Source organism: Salvelinus alpinus, chromosome 3 (genome assembly GCF_045679555.1).
Source record: "Salvelinus alpinus chromosome 3, SLU_Salpinus.1, whole genome shotgun sequence".
In the NCBI taxonomy this organism is placed as follows: Eukaryota; Metazoa; Chordata; class Actinopteri; order Salmoniformes; family Salmonidae; genus Salvelinus; species Salvelinus alpinus.
The window spans coordinates 23,551,830-23,571,042 of record NC_092088.1 but is presented as its reverse complement, the minus strand read 5'-3'; the positions used below and the strand labels follow the sequence as shown (position 1 = coordinate 23,571,042).

The window sequence follows — 19,213 nt, the reverse complement described above, 5'->3', positions numbered from 1 at the left end:
AGAGAAAAGAGGTGATTTTGCGGTTGGGGGAAGCGGGGGGTGGATATAATGTGAGGGGAGATGGGGTAACAGGAAGCAGGGATGGTGTGTTTATTTGAACGTCCACTGACTTGCTTCTGGCAGATTCACAAACAGCTGATTTCCGCTCCAGAGAGATTTCCTCATCGGCCAAAATACACACTACCCCATGAACAGAACAGCACTCACAACATTCACATTCAAACCAAACCCACTCAAAATTCTCATTGACATTAAGCACAGAAAATGCAGTGGGTAGCAACGGCCATACATATACAGCTGAATCCGGCTCAACATGCCACTGTATTACAATAGGCCACATAATCACTACCACTGTACTACACACATCCTACATGCACTCTCCGTCTCCCTCTTCACACAGACGTCATTCACATTCTGAGTCACTGGCCATTGTTCACATTGCCAAATACCAGTGAACCTTTATTAAGCTGATTGACTTTGTGACTGATAATGAGAGCTTCGTAGCGCACGGCTAATGTCAGCTACACACTGTAAACCCAAAAGCGCCGGGGGCATGGAGTCCCTCCTCACACTTGTCGATGGACCGAACGAACGCTCATCACCTCCAAATCCCCATGACTCATCATCAGGACGTTGTGCCGCACGCTCACACGTGTAGAAGCACACAGACAAACACACATACACACAGAGCACTGTTAGCCCTCATGATGCACAGCACAACTGCAGCTTCCTAGGGCCGGGCTGCAGTTTGACGCTAGCGGATTAGACAGATGCAATAGAAGGGTTGGCTGACAACGTCACGGAAATGATGCGCGCGCATCAGTGTGGCCAGAAGGTGTGCGTTGTTACAATTCTGAACGGTCAAATTGCTAGCAACAAGCTGCCTTGTGGGGAATCGTAGTTGGTTCTTTTCAGCTCGTTGTATCTTCTTTTGAGGTGTTTTGACTGATGTCATGTCTATGCTAATATGGCAAACATTTGCTAGTTAACTAACCAATAACTGTAACAATGTATGTATTTGAGCGACAACAAGTGCTCATTGTGCAAATTTAATCAAGTTTTAAAGGACATTTGGAGACAAAATTTAGTTTACATATTGTTAACAGTCTAAGCCAACCTCGTCTGTTTTGACTTATTTGTTGCTAAACAACTAACCCGTTTATGGGGGAGAAGGGAAACCATTGTCCACATTTCGCCATTATTTTTAACAGGAAAAATAAACAGGGGACTGGAAGGGCAAATTCGGAGGGGTGATGAGTCATGTGAGCGAGGACAACACAAGTTGGGCTCCTCTTGGCAAAGATGATCAAGGAAGAGCCAAGGAAGGGTCGAGGGAGAGCCAAGGAAGAGTCGAGGGAGAGCCAAGGAAGAGTCGAGGGAGAGCCAAGGAAGAGTCGAGGGAGTGCCAATGAAGAGCCAAGGAAGAGTTGAGGGAGAGCCAAGGAAGAGTCGAGGGAGAGCCAAGGAAGAGTCGAGGGAGAGCCAAGGAAGAGTCGAGGGAGAGCCAAGGAAGAGTCGAGGGAGAGCCAAGGAAGAACCAAGGAAGAGTCGAGGGGGAGCCAAGGAAGAACCAAGGAAGAGTTGAGGGAGAGCCAAGGAAGAGTCGAGGGAGAGCCAAGGAAGAGTCGAGGAAGTGCTGAGGGAGAGTCAAGGACGAGTCGAGGGAGAGCCAAGGAAAAGTCGAAGGAGAGTCAAGCGACTTTGTCTGCTAGATCAGTGTTTCTCAACCTCAGTCTTCTAGTACCCATAGCAGCACGCATTATGTTGTAGCCCTGGACAAACTCACCTGATTGAACTCATTGAGGGCTTGATGATTGAATCAGGTGTGCTTGTCCGAGGCTACAACAAAAATGTGTGCTGTTAGGGGTACTCGAGGACTGGAGTTGGGAAACACTGTGCTAGATGTACATATTACTGCACTGTTGGAGCTAGGCACACAAGCGTTTCGCTACACCGCAATAACATCTGCTAAATATGTGTATGCGACCAATAGAATTTGATTTGAAGAAATAGAATTGACCCGGCGTGTCAAGTTCAGTGGCTTTAGCACTAGCATGGTCTAAATACAGCTGATACACACACGCACACACACACACAGAGACACACACATCCTCGTCCAATTCTCAACCCAGAAACACACACCTCAGAAACACGAACAAATTAGCTGATTCCAGCTGTCAACAGACACAAGACACAGCTAAAACCGCAGGTTGGCATTTATTGAAATGACTCATGTACTGGAGGTAGCTCTGCAGAGTGGTCACTAGCTGGCACATCCACAAAGTCTTAAACCTAACCCTAACCTTAACCACACTGCTAACCCTAATGCCTTAACCTTAAATTAAGACCAAAAAGCAAATGATTGTTTTTATGAATTTTTACGAAATTGTCAACTTTGACTTTGCAGCTGGCCCATCTAGCGGAAACCGCTCAGGGCAAGACAGCGCTAAAACATTAGCATGGGTTTACAAAGTAAATCATGTCTAATTTTACTGTATCTTTTCTACTGAGAATTAAATGGGCTACAGAGCACAATTAGTGCAGGGCATTCAATGTTAGCATAGTTAGCTAGTGATTTCCCCTAGCCCCTTGGCTTCTGTTTCTTCACTACGTCTCTACTCCTGCCTTCAGAAAGTATTCACACACATTAACTTTCTCCAAATTTTGATGAGTTGCAGTCTGAATTTAAAGGTGCAATATGCAGAAATCGCGCCGCCATTTCCTGGTTTCTAAAATTCTAATAGTTCGCCTAATTTCAGTTTATGTGACAAAACAAGCAGTCATTGTGTAGAAAATCATAGCACCATCTTAACCACTGGCCTACACACAATACCCAATAATGTCAAAGTGGAATTATGTTTATAGAAATGTGTTACAAAAAATATAAAGCTGAAATGTCTTGAGTCAATAAGTATTCAACTCATTTGTTATGGCAAGCCTAAATAAGTTCAGGAGTAACAATTTGTTTAACAAGTCACATAATAAGTTGCATAGACTCAGTATGTGTGCAATAATAGTGTTTAACATGATTTTTGAATGACTACCTCATCTCTTTACCCAACATATACAATTATCTGTAAGGTTCCTCAGTCGAGCAGTACATTTCAAACAGATTCAACCAGGGAGGTTTTCCAATGCCTCACAAAGAATGGATCGTGTATCAATACACCCAGTCACTTCAAAGATAAAGGCATCAGGGATTTCACCATGAGGCCAACTGTGACTTTAAAACAGTTACAAGAGTTTAATGCCTGTGATAGGAGAAAACTGAGGATGTAGTTGTAGTTACCCCACAATACTAACCTAAATGACAGAGTGAAAAGATGTACGCCTGGACAGAATAAAACTTTTCCAAAGCATGTATTCTGTTTGCAATAAGGCACTAAAGTAAAACTGCAAAAAATGTGGCAAAGAAAGGAACTTTATGTCCTGAATACAAAGCGTTATCACTGAGTACCACTTCATATTTTCAAGCATGGTGGTGGCTGCATCATGTTATGGGTATGCTTGTCATCGGCAAGGAGTATGGAGTTTTTTGGAGTTAAAAATAAATGGAATAGAGCTAAGTGCAGGCAAAATCCTAGAGGAAAACCTGGTTCATTCTGCTTACAATCAGACACTGGGAGACAAATGTACCTTTCAGCAGGACAATAATCTAAAATACAAGGCCACATATACACTGGAGTTGCTTACCAAGACAACATTGAATGTTCCTGAGTGGCCTAGTTACACTTTTGACTTAAATCGGGTTGAAAATCTATGGCAAGACTTCAAAATGGCTGTGTAGCAATGATCAACAACCAACTTGATAGAGCTTGAAGTATTTTACAGCCGTAATTGCTGCCAAAGGTGATTCTAACATGTATTGACTCAGGGGTGTGAATACTTATGTTAAGGAGATATTTCTGTATTTAATTTTCAATAAATTAGCAAAAATGTCAAAAATCATGTTTTCACTTTGTCATAATGTATGTCATACGTAGATGGGTGAGATATAATTGTTTCTATCCATTTTATATGTAGGCTGTAACACAACAAAATGTGGAATAAGTTAAGGGGTATGAATACTTTCTGAAGGAACTGTAACTTGGTGACCATGGTGACCATGTTTCCCAGGGGTCAAAATGAGGTCACTCATCCCTACATCTAGTCTTTGAGGAGCAACACATGACAAGCTTTTATCAATTCCAGTCTTACCTGGGGCCATCCACACCATCATATGCTCCCACGGTAACATTACGAAACAGCTTCCTCTTGGCTTTCTCACTGCGCGTCTCTGGAACACAAAAAGTTCATGTGTCACAATTATATTGATGTGTGTTTTGTGTGTCTTTGTGTTCCACTATTTGTTTATTCCGGGTGTCTTTGTATACTTTGTATTCAAGTACATCTCTGAAACACACTATGACCAAGTTGGTTGTGGTGGTGTCATTACTGTTACTGGGTGGGTGTGATACATGGCCTACTGCTTGCAACATTGTGAGGACGTCCTGCAGTCAATAGAACGCTGGGAACTGAATGACGGTAAAATGAGTAATTCAGTAAATGCGGGGCTAGCATCTGTAGATGGATTTTGATTGTTGTTTGTCTGAGCTGATGTAACGCGAGTGGAGATAGTGACTTTGTCTGAACACACATATTATTTGGTTTCTATAAAGGTTGGTAATGTTGTCTCACCTGATCGATTGTCCTTAATGGGAGGACCCACCTCCTCCACATAGTCTGAGGGGAACCAGCCTGTACGACCCTTCACTGTGCCCTCCCAAAACCCCCCCTCTCCCACACTCAACACTGAGGGAGAGGGAGAGGGAGAAAAGAGAAGATGGGTGAATCAAACCTTTATAACCAACACGATGCATTCCCCAAAAAAAACACTCCTCTCTGAATCTCTCTTACCTTTGACTTTGTCTCCTTTGCTGATGCTAAGCTCTTTGTCTCCGTGGGCAGTGTAGGCCCTCGTGGCCACGTACACTCGCCCTGGGACCGCACTGTACATACGCCTCATCTGACCCCCAGCTGACCCCCCACCACCACCTGTTGTTGAGGTCGCACTGCAAGAGGAAAGACAGAGCGGGACAGAGTAAGAATTTGTGTTAGTGTGTAGCGGAACAACACCTGGTGATACCAGTAGCTGAGAGGGAAATTAAATGGCTTAAGAGTCATGCCAGTGGTTTACACTATTAAAATAAAGCGTTTTGAAGCTTCAAAGTTGGTAAAAGCCTATTTTCTGTAGACAACCGAGAAGGATGTAAAAACACAATATTTTGCATTTTCACATTATTTTATAAATTGAGTTACATATAGTTGAAGTCGGAAGCTTATATACACCTTAGCCAAATGCATTTAAACTCAGTTTTTCACAACTCCTGACATTTAATCCTAGTAAATTGCCTGTCTTAGGTCAGTTATTTTATCACCACTTAATTTTAAGAATGTGAAAAGTCAGAATAATAGTAGAGAGAATTATTTATTTCAGCTTTTATTTCTTTCATCACATTCCCAGTGGGTCAGAAGTTGACATACACTCAATTAGTACTTGATAGCATTGCCTTTAAATTGTTTAACTTGGGTCAAACGTTTTGGGTAGCCTTCCACAAGCTTCCCACAATAAGTTGGGTGAATTTTGGCCCATTCCTCCTGACAGAGCTGATGTAACTGAGTCAGGTTTGTAGGCCTCCTTGCTCGCACAAGCTTTTTCAGTTCTGCCCACAAATTTTCTATAGGTTTGAGGTCAGGGCTTTGTGATGGCCACTCCAATACCTTGACTTTGTTGTCCTTAAGCCGTTTTGCCACAACTTTAGAAGTATGCATTGTCCATTTGGAAGACCCATTTGCAACCAAGCTTTAAATTCCTGACTGATGTCTTGAGATGTTGCTTCAATATATCCACATAATTTTCCTGCCTCATGATGCCATTTATTTTGTGAAGTGCACCAGTCCCTCCTGCAGCAAAGCACCCCCACAACATGATGCTGCCACCCATGTGCTTAACGGTTGGGATGGTGTTCTTCGACTTGCAAGCATCCCCCTTTTTCCTCCAAACTTAACGATGGTCATTATGGCCAAACAGTTCTATTTTTGTTTCATCAGACCAGAGGACATTTCTCCAAAAAGTACGATCTTTGTCCCCATGTGCAGTTGCAAACCCTAGTTTGGCTTTTTTTTATCGCGGTTTTGGAGCAGTGGCTTCTTCCTTGCTGACCGGCCTTTCAGGTTATGTCGATATAGGACTCATCTTACTGTGGATATAGATACTTTTGCACCTGTTTCCTCCAGCATCTTCACAAGGTCCTTTGCTGTTGTTCTGGGATTGATTTGCACTTTTCGCACCAAAGTACGTTCATCTCTAGGAGACAGAACGCGTCTCCTTCCTAAGTGGTATGATGGCTGCGTGGTCCCATGGTGTTTATACTTGCGTACTATTGTTTGTACAGATGAACGTGGTACCTTCAGGCATTTGGAAATTGCACCCAAGGATGAACCAGACTTGTGGAGGTGTAGAATTATTTTGAGGTCTTGGCTGCTTTCTTTAGATTTTCCCATGATGTCAAGCAAAGAGGCACTGAGTTTGAAGGTAGGCCTTGAAATACATCCACAGGTAAACCTCCAATTGACTCAAATGATGTTAATTAGCCTATCAGAAGCTTCAAAGCTATGACATAATTTTCTGGAATTTTACAAGCTGTTTAAAGGCACAGTCAACTTACTGTATGTAAACGTATGACCCACTGGAATTGTGATACAGTGAATTATAAATTAAATAATCTGTCTGTAAACAATTGTTGGAAAATTGCTTGTGTCATGCACAAAGTAGATGTCCTAACCGACTTGCCAAAACTATAGTTTGTTAACAAGAAATTTGTGGAGTGGTTGAAAAATAAGTTTTAATGACTCCAATCTAAGTGTATGTTAACTTCCGACTTCAACTGTATGTACGGTCACTATGTCCTCACCCCTGTCTGCCGCGCTGTGGTTTGCTGTGATGCCTCTCTTCTGTGTCACTCTGTCCTCCTCCTCTTCCTCGTGATGGGGAGCGGGTACGGGCCCTGGGACTGCTGGAGCTCCTCACACCTACAGAGGCCCTGCGACCCTAGAGAGAGAGGGGAACAAACAAGTACACAAACACACACACTGATTATATAAATACATAGGCTGAATTATATAATTGTGTTGACACTTACACAAACCAAAACTCACAAATCGTTAACTAAAAGTAACTTAAAGCATAGCTCCCCAATAAACAGTTTCCCACTGCATCTCCATACTGTGCCTCTCAGTACCTGTCCAGGGATGGGATTGGATCTAGCAGCCTTGTTGGGCAGGGCCATGGTATCAGGCAGGGTCATGCTGTTATCACTGTTAGCACGCAGGAGGGGGTGGGGGTGAGGGTGAGCCACGAGGAGAGGGATTGTGCGTGCACTCTCTCCTCTTTTGGGAGCATACTTTGGGAATTCCAGAAAGGGCACTGAGAAAAGAGAGTGACAGGTAGGTGGGAGAGCAGTGAGGTTAGTGCAGAGGGAAAGAGGGAGGGAATATTGTGAGAGTGTGAACGATTACCAACCAGACCCAAGTGATTCGGATGGAAAGACAATACATAAGCAACACGGATGGACTTGAACACCACCCACACAACCCTGAAACTGGGCAAGCAATCATCAAAAGGATCACAAGGTAAAAGGGATACTTCGGGATTTGGGCAATGAATGGGCAATGAAGCCCTTTATGTACTTCCTCAGAGTCAGGTGAACTCATGGATATCATTTTTATGTCTCTGCATCCAGTATGAAAGAAGTTAGAGGTAGTTTTGCGGGCCAATGCTAACTAGCACAATAACTGGAGGTCTATAGTCTATGGTAACAGCTAGCAATTGGGGCGGCAGGTAGCCTAGTGGTTAGAGTGTTGGGCCAGTAATCGAAAGGCTGCTAGATCTAATCCCCGAGCTGACAAGTTAAAAATCTGACGTTCTGCCTCTGAACAAGGCAGTTAACCCACTGTTCCCTGGTAGACCGTCATCGTAAATAAAAATGTGTTCTTAACTGACTTGCCAAGTTTCAAAAAAATAAAAAGCTGTTACCATAGACTCCCAGTCATTCAGCTAACACCAGATAGCAACTTCCTTGGAAACTGCACATAAATGGTATCCACAAGTTCAGGCCACCTCTGAACCAACACAGTGTTTTCAGAAACAAAATAGTTTGCCAAATGTCTAGGGATTAGCCTCTATTCTGATCCAATGCACCACATCAAATACCATCTATCAGTGTGATGAAACAACTTAATACGATGACAAAAGACAACATATATTGTGAGTCAAAGGTTGATTGATGAAGCAGAACATTCATACCAAATGATGCACTGAAAGGTGTTTTATAGCAGACGCAACAAAATAAATATAATAGACACTCATGCATCAAAACACACTACCAATCACTCCCGAATCTGAAGATAACCCAAGTGGACGACCAAAACTTACCTACATCTGCATCTCTGTGATTTTTGATGATTTCCCCGATTTCAAAATGGCCTGACATTACTGCTACCTTCAAAACACAAACACATGTAGACACACAATTAAATGCAACTATGCAACACTCCCCCTAATACATGCACCAGGTACAGGAACAAATCTGACGTTCTGCCTCTGAACAAGGCAGTTAACCCACTGTTCCCTGGTAGACCGTCATCGTAAATAAAAATGTTTGACAGTGATGAGGGGTGGTTGTTTGACCGCGGACCCATAGCGGATGCAGGCAATGAGGCAGTGATTGTTGAGATCCTGATTGAAAGAGCAGAGGTGTATTTGGAGGGCAAGTTGTTCAGGATAATATCTATGAGGGTGCCCATGTTTACAGATTTAGGGTTGTACCTGGTGGGTTCCTTGATAATTTGTGGGAGATTGAGGGCATCTAGCTTAGACTGTAGGACTGCCGGGGTGTTAAGCATATCCCAGTTTAGGTCACCTAACAGAACGAACTCTGAAGATAGATGGGGGGCAATCAATTCACATATGGTGTCCAGGGCACAGCTGGGAGCTGAGGGGGGTCTATAACAGGTGGCAACAGTGAGAGACTTAATTCTGGAGAGATTCATTTTTAAAATTAGAAGCTCGAAATGTTTGGGCATAGACCTGGAAGGTATGACAGAACTTTGCAGGCTATCTCTGCAGTAGATTGCAACTCCTCTCCCTTTGGCAGTTCTATCCTGACGGAAAATGTTGTAGTTGGGGATGGAAATCTCAGAATTTTTGGTGGCCTTCCTAAACCAGGATTCAGACACGGAAAGGACATCAGGGTTGGCAGAGTGTGCTAAAGCAGTGAGTAAAATGAACTTAGGGAGGAGGCTTCTGATGTTAACATGCATGAAACCAAGGCTTTTAGGCTTACAGAAGTCAACAAATGAGAGCGCCTGGGGACACACAGGGCCTGGGTTAACCTCTACATCACCCAAGGAACAGAGGAGTAGGATGAGGGTACGGCTAAAGGCTATCAAAACTGGTCTTCTAGTACCGTCTGGTACCTATAACAACACTGATTACATTTGGCGTAGTCAGCAGTATATATATATACATATATATACTTAAATACATATATATATATATAAAAAAAAAAACTGAAAACATGAAGTTGTTATTGATACCTGAAAGGGGGTTTGTCCATGCTTGTTCTTCATTTCCTTATTGGCACCTCTGTAGAGCAGAACACGAACACAGCTTTCCTGATAGGCCAGAAAGAAAGTCGCTGTTTTAAGGCCCAGTGCAGTCAAAAATGTAATTTCCTGTGTTTTAGTTCTATTTCCACACTTTGAGGTTGGAATAATTCTGTGAAATTGTGAAAATTATGATAATGCCCTTTTAGTTTAAGAGATGTTTTTAAAGGCCACCTTAAATTTCAGCCTGTTTTTGGTGGGAGGGAGTTTTGGTAAATTAGTTAAAAGACCAATAAGAAAGAGATTTACAAGCCTCTCTGACAATAACAGCAAATGTAATGTTTTCCCCACCCCACTCAAACCACTCACAGGCAGTTCTAGCAACATACTTGCTTGAGAAATTGCTCTTTGCTAAGAAACTATTTGTTTATTTTTTTTTAACCATTTTAATTGTAAAGGTACTTCATTGCTAACCAGAAATGATTTGGTATTTAGATAAAAAATGGCTGCATTGGACCTTATTAACTTGATTCAGGACTAAAATATCATACAGTAGTTTTGGAACTCACATACCAGTTTCTTTAAGTTCAACTTTGAATGGACACACACACTCTTTATTGCGTATTTTAAACGGTACTTACCTTATTATACAGGGCACAAATGTGAAGTGCGGTGTTCCCTGAGGCATTCTGAGAAGTGGTATCTGCCCCATAGAACAGAAGGTGCTCCAGGTGCTGGGCAAAACCATTCTGGCAGGCCTTGGGGGAGGGTGTGTAAAGAAAGTATCTAAATATGACAATTATTAGCAATAGAAAATCTCAGGGGTTGTAGAAGGATCATCACGTCGCAATCAATTTCAAATAAATGAAATATACTGTATGTAGCAACATTTGTGACAACGTGAAAGATAAACAGAATAGAAAGACATAGAGTTGATGAATACCTGAACCATTGCAAAATAAAATGATATAAACACGCTTTTGACTTCCCCTTCTGCTTAAAGGTTTCCTCTTTCTTTTTTGAACTTGAAATAACACAAGAAACCAAATTAAAGAAGTACCACAGGACACTCACACTGGTGAACAGCACAACACAGAAAAAGAGAGGAAATGATGCAGAGATAGAAGATGTCAGCACGAGATGGTATCTAATGTCTATTCGCATTGGACTCAACAGTTACATGAGATGAATGTACGGATTCCGCACTTGGGAAGGATCACTGTTTCAGGAAGGAATGACCAATCTCCCCTTTCTTTCTTTTTTTCTTATTTTTCTTAACCACTTTGAGACCATGGAAGGTCATGTAAGGTCATGACCCTAAGTGTTACTCTTCCCCCAACTTCATGACTTAAAATCGAAGTATTAATGGATTACATGATGAGTACCTTGTGTATTTCCTGCATTCCAAATTCCTCTTCATCCCTGAGCTGTGGAGAGAAAGGAAGAGCGGAGGAAAGGGAATGAATGGAAAGAGATGAGTGAGAGTGTTTCTCAATGGAGGAGAAAGGAGAGTAGAGAAAGAGGGATGAAATGTTTAGGACATGGGACAGGACAGGAGACTGAAAGTAAAGTAAAAACCTAATGTACTATACCAACGTATGATAATTCACAGAAGACAAAAATATGAATAGACATAAAAACAACAGTATACATGTCACCTTCCACAAATGATCCAGTTATTGCGTGTGACTAATACATTTCAGTTCATTTCTATAGCTACCGCCTTGGTCCAGTCAGTGTACTTTTGTAGATATCAGATCTCTATGGCAAGACACATCCCTCAGCCAATTTTAGTCAAAATAGGGCCAGTGCTGTCTGAGACATTGTTTGTGACGATCATACGGATGGAGATTATTCTTTTTTTTCTTTTTTAGGGAAATTGATCTGCTTTAGACAGCCAGACGGATACCTGGTGAGACTCCTCCCAGCCGTTTTCATCTCTCACTCCCAGTCTGGCCCTGTAGTAGAGTAGGGTCTCGCAGCAGGAGGTGTCGCCACCTATCAGCACTGAGTGGTACAGCGGGGTCAGGCAACATCTGTCTTTGTAATCAGGAGACGCTCCCAGGGACAGTAGAGCCTGGCAAGGATGGAGAAAATACATGCGTATTAAACTCATGGTGTGTGTGTGTGTGTGTGTGTGTGTGTGTGTGTGTGTGTGTGTGTGTGTGTGTGTGTGTGTGTGTGTGTGTGTGTGTGTGTGTGTGTGTGTGTGTGTGTGTGTGTGTGTGTGTGGAGTCCTAGTTACCAGCAGCGCAACATGATTGTGTGCCCTGACAGTCTTGTGTACAGCTGTCAGTCCATCTCTGGTTCTGAAGTCGACATGGGCCCCACCTTGAACGAGCGCCCTGATCCCCTCCACTGTCATACCAGATTGCACCGCCACAGACAGAGGAGACTCTGAAGAGGAGGGAGCGAGAGAAAGGAGGGAGGGGGAAATGGAGGATCAAGAAGAGAGGGAGGGAGCAGGGAAAGAGTTTGAGATTATGGGGGTTGTTAATATCGGTAATGATCATTTGACATTTGACTGAAAACAGTGTCAGAGTCATGCAGTGGTAACCCTATCAAGCTAGTTTTCAACTCACCTCCATTGTCAGGGTCATGGTAGTTTGGGTCGAGACCTTTGTCCAGGACCTTTGATATCTTATCTAATGATCCACTCACAATGTAGTCCATGAACTTTTTCAGACTCGCCTGCAATGGAAGATGTTCACTGGACATTAAAAACATTGGTCTGCCATAAACTTTAATTTCCAAAGCTGTACAAATATGTTTCACCTACAAAAAGGGACATAGGAAGTACCTTGGTGTGCAGTTTAGTAAGTAGTTTTTCATCCAGGTTTGTTTGTTTGTATACCCTGGTCTTGTACCTAAACTGTGGAACAGAAAATATTTGCAGTAGAATCAAATCTTTAAAATCCTCTGAAGGATGAAAACACGTTATTTTCATACGCCTGGCTTCAACCTTGCCTAATCTAAACACTTGTAGTCCTTCTGGAACCAACTCTAGCCCTGACCTCTTACATATTTGGAACCCCACCCAGGTCATAAAGACCCGCAACAGACACACCACCAGAGGGCATCATAATATCAGTGCATGGGTATCACTGTACTGTGTATTGGTTTCACAATAAGTGGAGCTCCGCAGTGAAAGGTCGAAGCACTACAAACGCACAAAAAAACACATTTATATAAATACATCGATCCAAATGTGTTTTGACCTACGAGCTTGTTGTGGTTAAGGTTGAGGTCAAATCCATGCATATCAAGTCAGTTCAAGAAAATGCAATGAAAATCTGACTTGGGGGCAGCCCATTAGTCTTAGTGAGTTTTTAAATGCACTCCCTGAAAAGGATACAAATACATTACCGTTCAAAAGTTTGGGGTCACTTCGTTTTTGAAAGAAAAGCAAATTTTTTTGTCCATTAAAATAACATCAAATTGATCAGAAATACAGTGTAGACATTGTTAATGTTGTAAGTGACTATTGTAGCTGGAAACGGCTGATTTTTTATGGAATATCTGTAGTTGAAGTCAGAAGCCAAGTACATTTAAACTCAGTTTTTCATAATTCCTGACATTTAATCCTAGTAAAAGTTAGTAGGAGAGAATGATTTATTTCAGCTTTTATTTCTTTCATCACATTCCCAGTGGGTCAGAAGTTTACATACACTCAATTAGTATTGGGTAGCATTGCCTTTAAATTGTTTAACTTGGGTCAAATGTTTTGGGTAACCTTCCACAAGCTTCCCACAATAAGTTGAGTGAATTTTGGCCCATTCTTCCTGACAGAGCTCATGTAACTGAGGCAGGTTTGTAATCTGTCTGTAAACAATTGTTGGAAAAATTACTTGTGTCATGCACAAAGTAGATGTCCTAACCAACTTGCCAAAACTATAGTTTGTTAACAAGAAATTTGTGGAGTGGTTGAAAAATTAGTTTTAATGACTCCAACCTAAGTCTATGTAAACTTCCGACTTCAACTGTACATAGGCGTACAGAGCAACCATCACTCCTGTGTTCCAATGGCACGTTGTGTTAGCTAATCCAAGTTTATTATTTTGAAAGGGTAATTGATCAGTAGAAAACCCTTTTGCAATTATGTCAGCCAGCTCCTAGCACAGTTAGCACATATAGTACCCGCAAAACACCAGTCTCAACGTCAACAGTGAAGAGGCGACACCGGGATGCTGGCCTTCAAGGCAGAGTTCTTCTGTCCAGTGTCTGTGTTCTTTTGCCCATCTTAATCTTTTATTGGCCAGTCTGAGATATGGCTTTTTCTTTGCAACTCTACCTAGAAGGCCAGCATCATGGTGTCGCCTCTTCACTGTTGACGTTGAGACTGGTGTTTGCGGGTACTATTTAGTGAAGCTGCCAGTTGAGGACTTGTGAGGCGTCTGTTTCTCAAGCTAGACACTCTAATGTACTTGTCCTCTTGCTCAGTTGTGCACCGGGGCCTCCCACTCCTCCTACTCCTCTTTCTATTCTGGTTAGAGCCTGTTTGAGCTGTTCTGTGGAGGGAGTAGTACACAGCGTTGTACGGATCTTCAGTTTCTTGGCAATTTCTCGCATGGAATAACCTTCATTTCTCAGAACAAGAATAGACTGACGAGTTTCAGAAGAAAGGTCTTTCTGGCCATTTTGAGCCTGTAATCGAACCCACACATGCTGATGCTCCAGATACTCAATTAGTCTAAAGATGGCCAGTTTTATTGCTTCTTTAATTCAGAACAACAGTTTTCAACTGTGCAACATAATTGCAAAAGGGTTTTCTAATGATAAATTAGCCTTTTAAAATTATACACTTGGATTAGCTAACACATTGTGCCATTGGAACACAGGAGTGATGGTTGCTGATAATGGGCCTCTGTACGCCTATGTAGATATTCCATTAAACAAATCAGCTGTTTCCAGCTACTATAGTCATTTACAACATTAACAATGTCTACACTGTATTTCAGATCAATTTGATGTTATTTTAATGGACAAAAAAAGTTGCTTTTCTTTCAAAAACCAGTACATTTCTAAGTGACCCCAATCTTTTGAACGGTAGTGTATTATTATAGCATCACTCTCTAACATCCAGGGTCTCCCATCAAAATACCTCCAGGTAAGGCACCCCTTTCTCAAAGGACTGTGGGTAGTCTCGGAGGCAGCGCTCCTCCTCCAGGAACATGGCGTCTCGTCCCTCTCCGGCGGGCTGGAAGAGGCCATAGTTGTAGATGTCCCACAGTGGCTCGCTCAGCGAACAGACGACCTGCTGCTTGGCACTCCACACCGTGAAGTCAGGGTCAAACTGCAGACACCTCTGACAGAGGGAGGAGATGAGAGACGAGAAAGCACAGTGGACAGTTAATAGGTATGGAAATCATGAGTGTATTATTTTCAAGGTGGTGTGTGTGTGTGCATGTGTGTGTGCATGTGTGTGCGTGCATGCGTGTGTGAGTGTTGGATGGAAGCAAGGATTGGGGCAAAGGTGAGTTCTACATTTTAAATGCCATTTGATTTGGCTGGAATGGGTATAATTAGCTTGACATACATTTTGTGATCCAAATCTAAAGCATCATGGCAGTTAATTATTTATAACATGGTGACATTTTAGCAACAAGGTTGTATTAACGGCTTGTGATTGACAAGAGTTTGTTTTAAAAGTAGACATAGAAAGTACTTTACTGATTTGACCTTTCTATCAATGGCCTTTTACTGGTCTCATTGGAAACTGACAATTATCATGTTTACTCTACTTGAAATTAACAAATAATCTAACTGATCTAGCATACTAACTGTTGAGCATCAAATGTGCTCATTCGCTGCAAAGCTACTGATTCGCTATCACCATTCTGAGTCATTTGTATACACATGAAATGTGTGTAAATTATTAATCAGTCGCCATGTCTATTAACTATCTAACAAGACTCAAGACACACAATGAGACTCAATAGTTACTAGGACCCAGAGTACAACACTCACTCTGTCAACTAAACCAATTATCTGCCTTAGCCATAACCTTAGAACCTGCATTGCAATCAATGGAAGACAGAGATTTCCTTCATAGACTTCTTTGGAGGATAAAGCGCTCCCCCCCCCACGTATGCCTGTGTTTGATACACTAGAGGCTTTCTGGTCACAATGGACAATGTCTTTGACGTTTTTATATGCATCTGGTAACTTTGCATTCATTTGATTTTACGCTGATGTTAATGGAGTATATTTCCATATTATTATTATTTATTTTTTTGGGGGGGGACAACATTTTCTATAGTTTTCTCCCCCTCTGTCTATCCGTTTGATACTGTAGCCAACAACACATGGCGAGATCATTAGAGGAGCAATGTACCCGTTGCCATAGCAATGCCGTCCCTTGGAGGAAATACCTGAGTGTGTGTGTCTGTGTGTCTGTGTGTGAGAGAGACGTGTGTATGCAAGACGTATGGTGTGTGTGTTTGTGTGTGATTCCTGGGAGAGAGCGGAACTTCAGAAAGTATTTACACCCCTTGACTTTTTCCACATTTTGTTGTGTTACAGCCTGGATTTAAAATGGATCAAATTGAGATTTTTTTGTCACTGGTTTACACACAATACCACATGATGTCAAAGTGGAATTACTGTTATTCACAATGTGCATTGAATAACACATTCATTAATGGCAAAAAAAGACAGTCAAACAATTCATCACCAGGAATAAGGTTTTGAAGTGTCTGTCCTAGATCTAGTCTAGTAGATATAGACTACCAGTCAAAAGTTTGGACACACCCTACTCAAGGGTTTTTCTTTATTTTTACTATTTTCTACATTGTACAATAATAGTGAAGACATCAAAACTATGAAATAACACATATGGAATCATGTAGTAACCAAAAAAGTGTTACACAAATCAACATATATTTTATATTTCAGATTCTTCAAAATAGCCACCCTTTGCCTTGATGACAGCTTTGCACACTCTTGGCATGCTCTCAACCAGCTTCATGAGGAATGCTTTTCCAACAGCCTTGAAGAAGTTCCCACATATGCTGAGCACTTGTTGGCTGCTTTTCCTTCACTCTGCGTTCCAACTCATCCCAAACCATCTCAATTGGGTTGAGGTCGGGTGATTCTGTAGGCAGCATCATGCTGTGGGGATATTTTTCAGCGGCTGGGAGACTAGGGACTCAGGATTCACCTTCCAACAGGACAATGACCCTAAGCACACAGCGAAAACAACGCAGGAGTGGCTTCGGGACAAGTCTCTGAATGTCCTTGAGTGGTCCAGCCAGAGCCCGGACTTGAACCCGATCATACATCTCTGGAGAGACCTGGAAATAGCTGTGCAGCGACGCTCCCCATCCAACCTGACAGAGCTTGAGAGGATCTGCAGAAAAGAATGGGAGAAACTCCCCAAATACAGGTCTGCCAAGCTTGTAGCGTCATACCCAAGAAGAATCGAGACTGTAATCGCTGCCAAAGGTGCTTCAACATAGTACTGAGTAAAAGGTCTGAATACTTATGTAAATGTGATATTTAAGTTTCAGATTTGTTAAAAATTTGCAAACATTTCTAAAAAACTGTTTTTGTGGTATTGTGTGTAGATTAATGAGGGAAAAAAACAATTGAATCAATTTTAGAATAAGGCTGTAACGTAACAAAATGTGGAAAAAGTGAAGGGGTCTGAATACTTTCCGAATGCACTTTATATATGAGTGTGACACTTCCACCCTATCATTCTGTTGTTTCTGACAGGGTTCTTCTGGGATGCTCTCAGCAGCTATCCTCATTGCATGAAATATAGCATTGTTCAGACATTAACTGCTGAGAGATGTATCAATGTACAGAGATGTATGTTGTAGTGTTGGGGGGGGGAAATTGATACAGTTACATATTGGGATATTATTTTTGATGATATTTCGAAATATTATTGTTGACAATATCGCAATAATATTTTTGCGCTAGTCGTCTGTACCTGCACCAAAACTCCAGTATTTTTCGTTCATTGCTTGTTCTCCATCTTCTTTTTAAGTGGTGAGCCAATTTGTTTTTCAGCACCTTTATTTCCATGACTGATCAAAACAAATGTTCTCATAGGCTCACTCTTGTCCCTCTGCAGCAGACATATGGTGAGCAATATGTCTGGAACATCGACTCGCAATAAAATCGCAGTATCGAATTGCAATACTTATAGAATCGTGAGAATCGCAATACATGTCATATCGGCACCAAAGTGTCATGATAATATCGTAACGTGAGGTCCCTGGGAATTCTCATCCCAAGTATGTTGTTTGTGACCTTGATCCCCCTCTTTTTACCTATTCATGCCTCTTTTTGTCTCCCTTTCTAACATCCTGTGCTTCTCTCTCTCCTTCTCTTTCTCTCTCCTCTCTCCTCTCTCCTCTCTCCTTCTCTTTCTCCTCTTTCTCCTCTTTCTCTCTCCTCTCTCCTCTCTCCTTCTCTCTCTCCTTCTCTCTCTCTCTCTCTCTCTCTCTCTCTCTCTCTCTCTCTCTCTCTCTCTCTCTCTCTCTCTCTCTCTCTCTCTCTCTCTCTCTCTCTCTCTCTCTCTCTCTCTCTCTCTCTCTCTCTCTTTCTCTCTCCTCTTTCTCTCTCCTCTTTCTCTCTCCTCTCTCCTTCTCTCTCTCTCTCCTTCTCTCTCTCTCTCCTTCTCTCTCCTCTCTCTCTCTCTCTCTCTCTCTCTCTCTCTCTCTCTCTCTCTCTCTCTCTCTCTCTCTCTTCTCTTTCTCTCTCCTCTTTCTCTCTCCTCTCTCCTTCTCTCTCTCTCTCCTTCTCTCTCCTCTCTCTTTCTCTCTCCTCTCCTCTCTCTCTCTCTCTTTCTCTCTCCTCTCTCCTCTCTCTCTCCTTCTCTTTCTCTCTCCTTCTCTTTCTCTCTCCTCTCTCCTCTCTCCTTCTCTCCTTCTCTCCTCTCTCCTTCTCTCCTTCTCTTTCTCTGTCCATCTCTCTATCTCTCTTGGAACAATTATATTTCCTGTGCGAGGTACTTTAAGTTGTTTGTTGTGGTGGGTAGTGGGTAGTCTAGGATGCCCCGTGAGTGACAGTGCTTTAAGACCAAGACACCAAATGCCCTCTTTTGTGTTCACGCCCTCCTCAAACTCATTAAAACTCTATTAGATAATTAGCAATTACTGTTATATTGAGGGCAGATCAGCTGACATGTAGAACAGTTGGGAATGTTCTGGGAATTGGAGTACGGAGAAGAATCATACCGGGGGAGGGGTTAACAAAGGGTACCCGTTCTCACCTGAAATGCCGCTACAGTATGGAGCAAGGGGGTTGGCCAACTCTCACCCACAATCACACCTATCTATGCGGTACTGAGAAAGCATCTATCGCTTCAAATCATTGCTACCTTTAATGAGAAGTGAGAACACGGTCAATTACTTTGGATTATTAAGTGAGCCGTGTTTAGCACTTGCATGTAGCCTAACCTGAGTCAAGTCTCTGTTCTGCATAGATTCATAACCCATGTGAGAGAGATGGTTGTTCTGAATGTAGTATGGTTCCCCTCAGCATTGATCTCTGGCTTGGGCTTGGCTGTTACGCTGTATGTATCCAATGATAGTAATGTGAGAAGAATATAATAACA

At 42.2% G+C, this 19,213-nt stretch overlaps 1 pseudogene; it reads right to left on the bottom strand.

Annotated features, from left to right (window-relative positions):
* Positions 1-19,213, bottom strand: part of LOC139570341 (SH3 and multiple ankyrin repeat domains protein 1-like) — a 52,555-nt pseudogene that overhangs the window by 13,340 nt on the left and 20,002 nt on the right.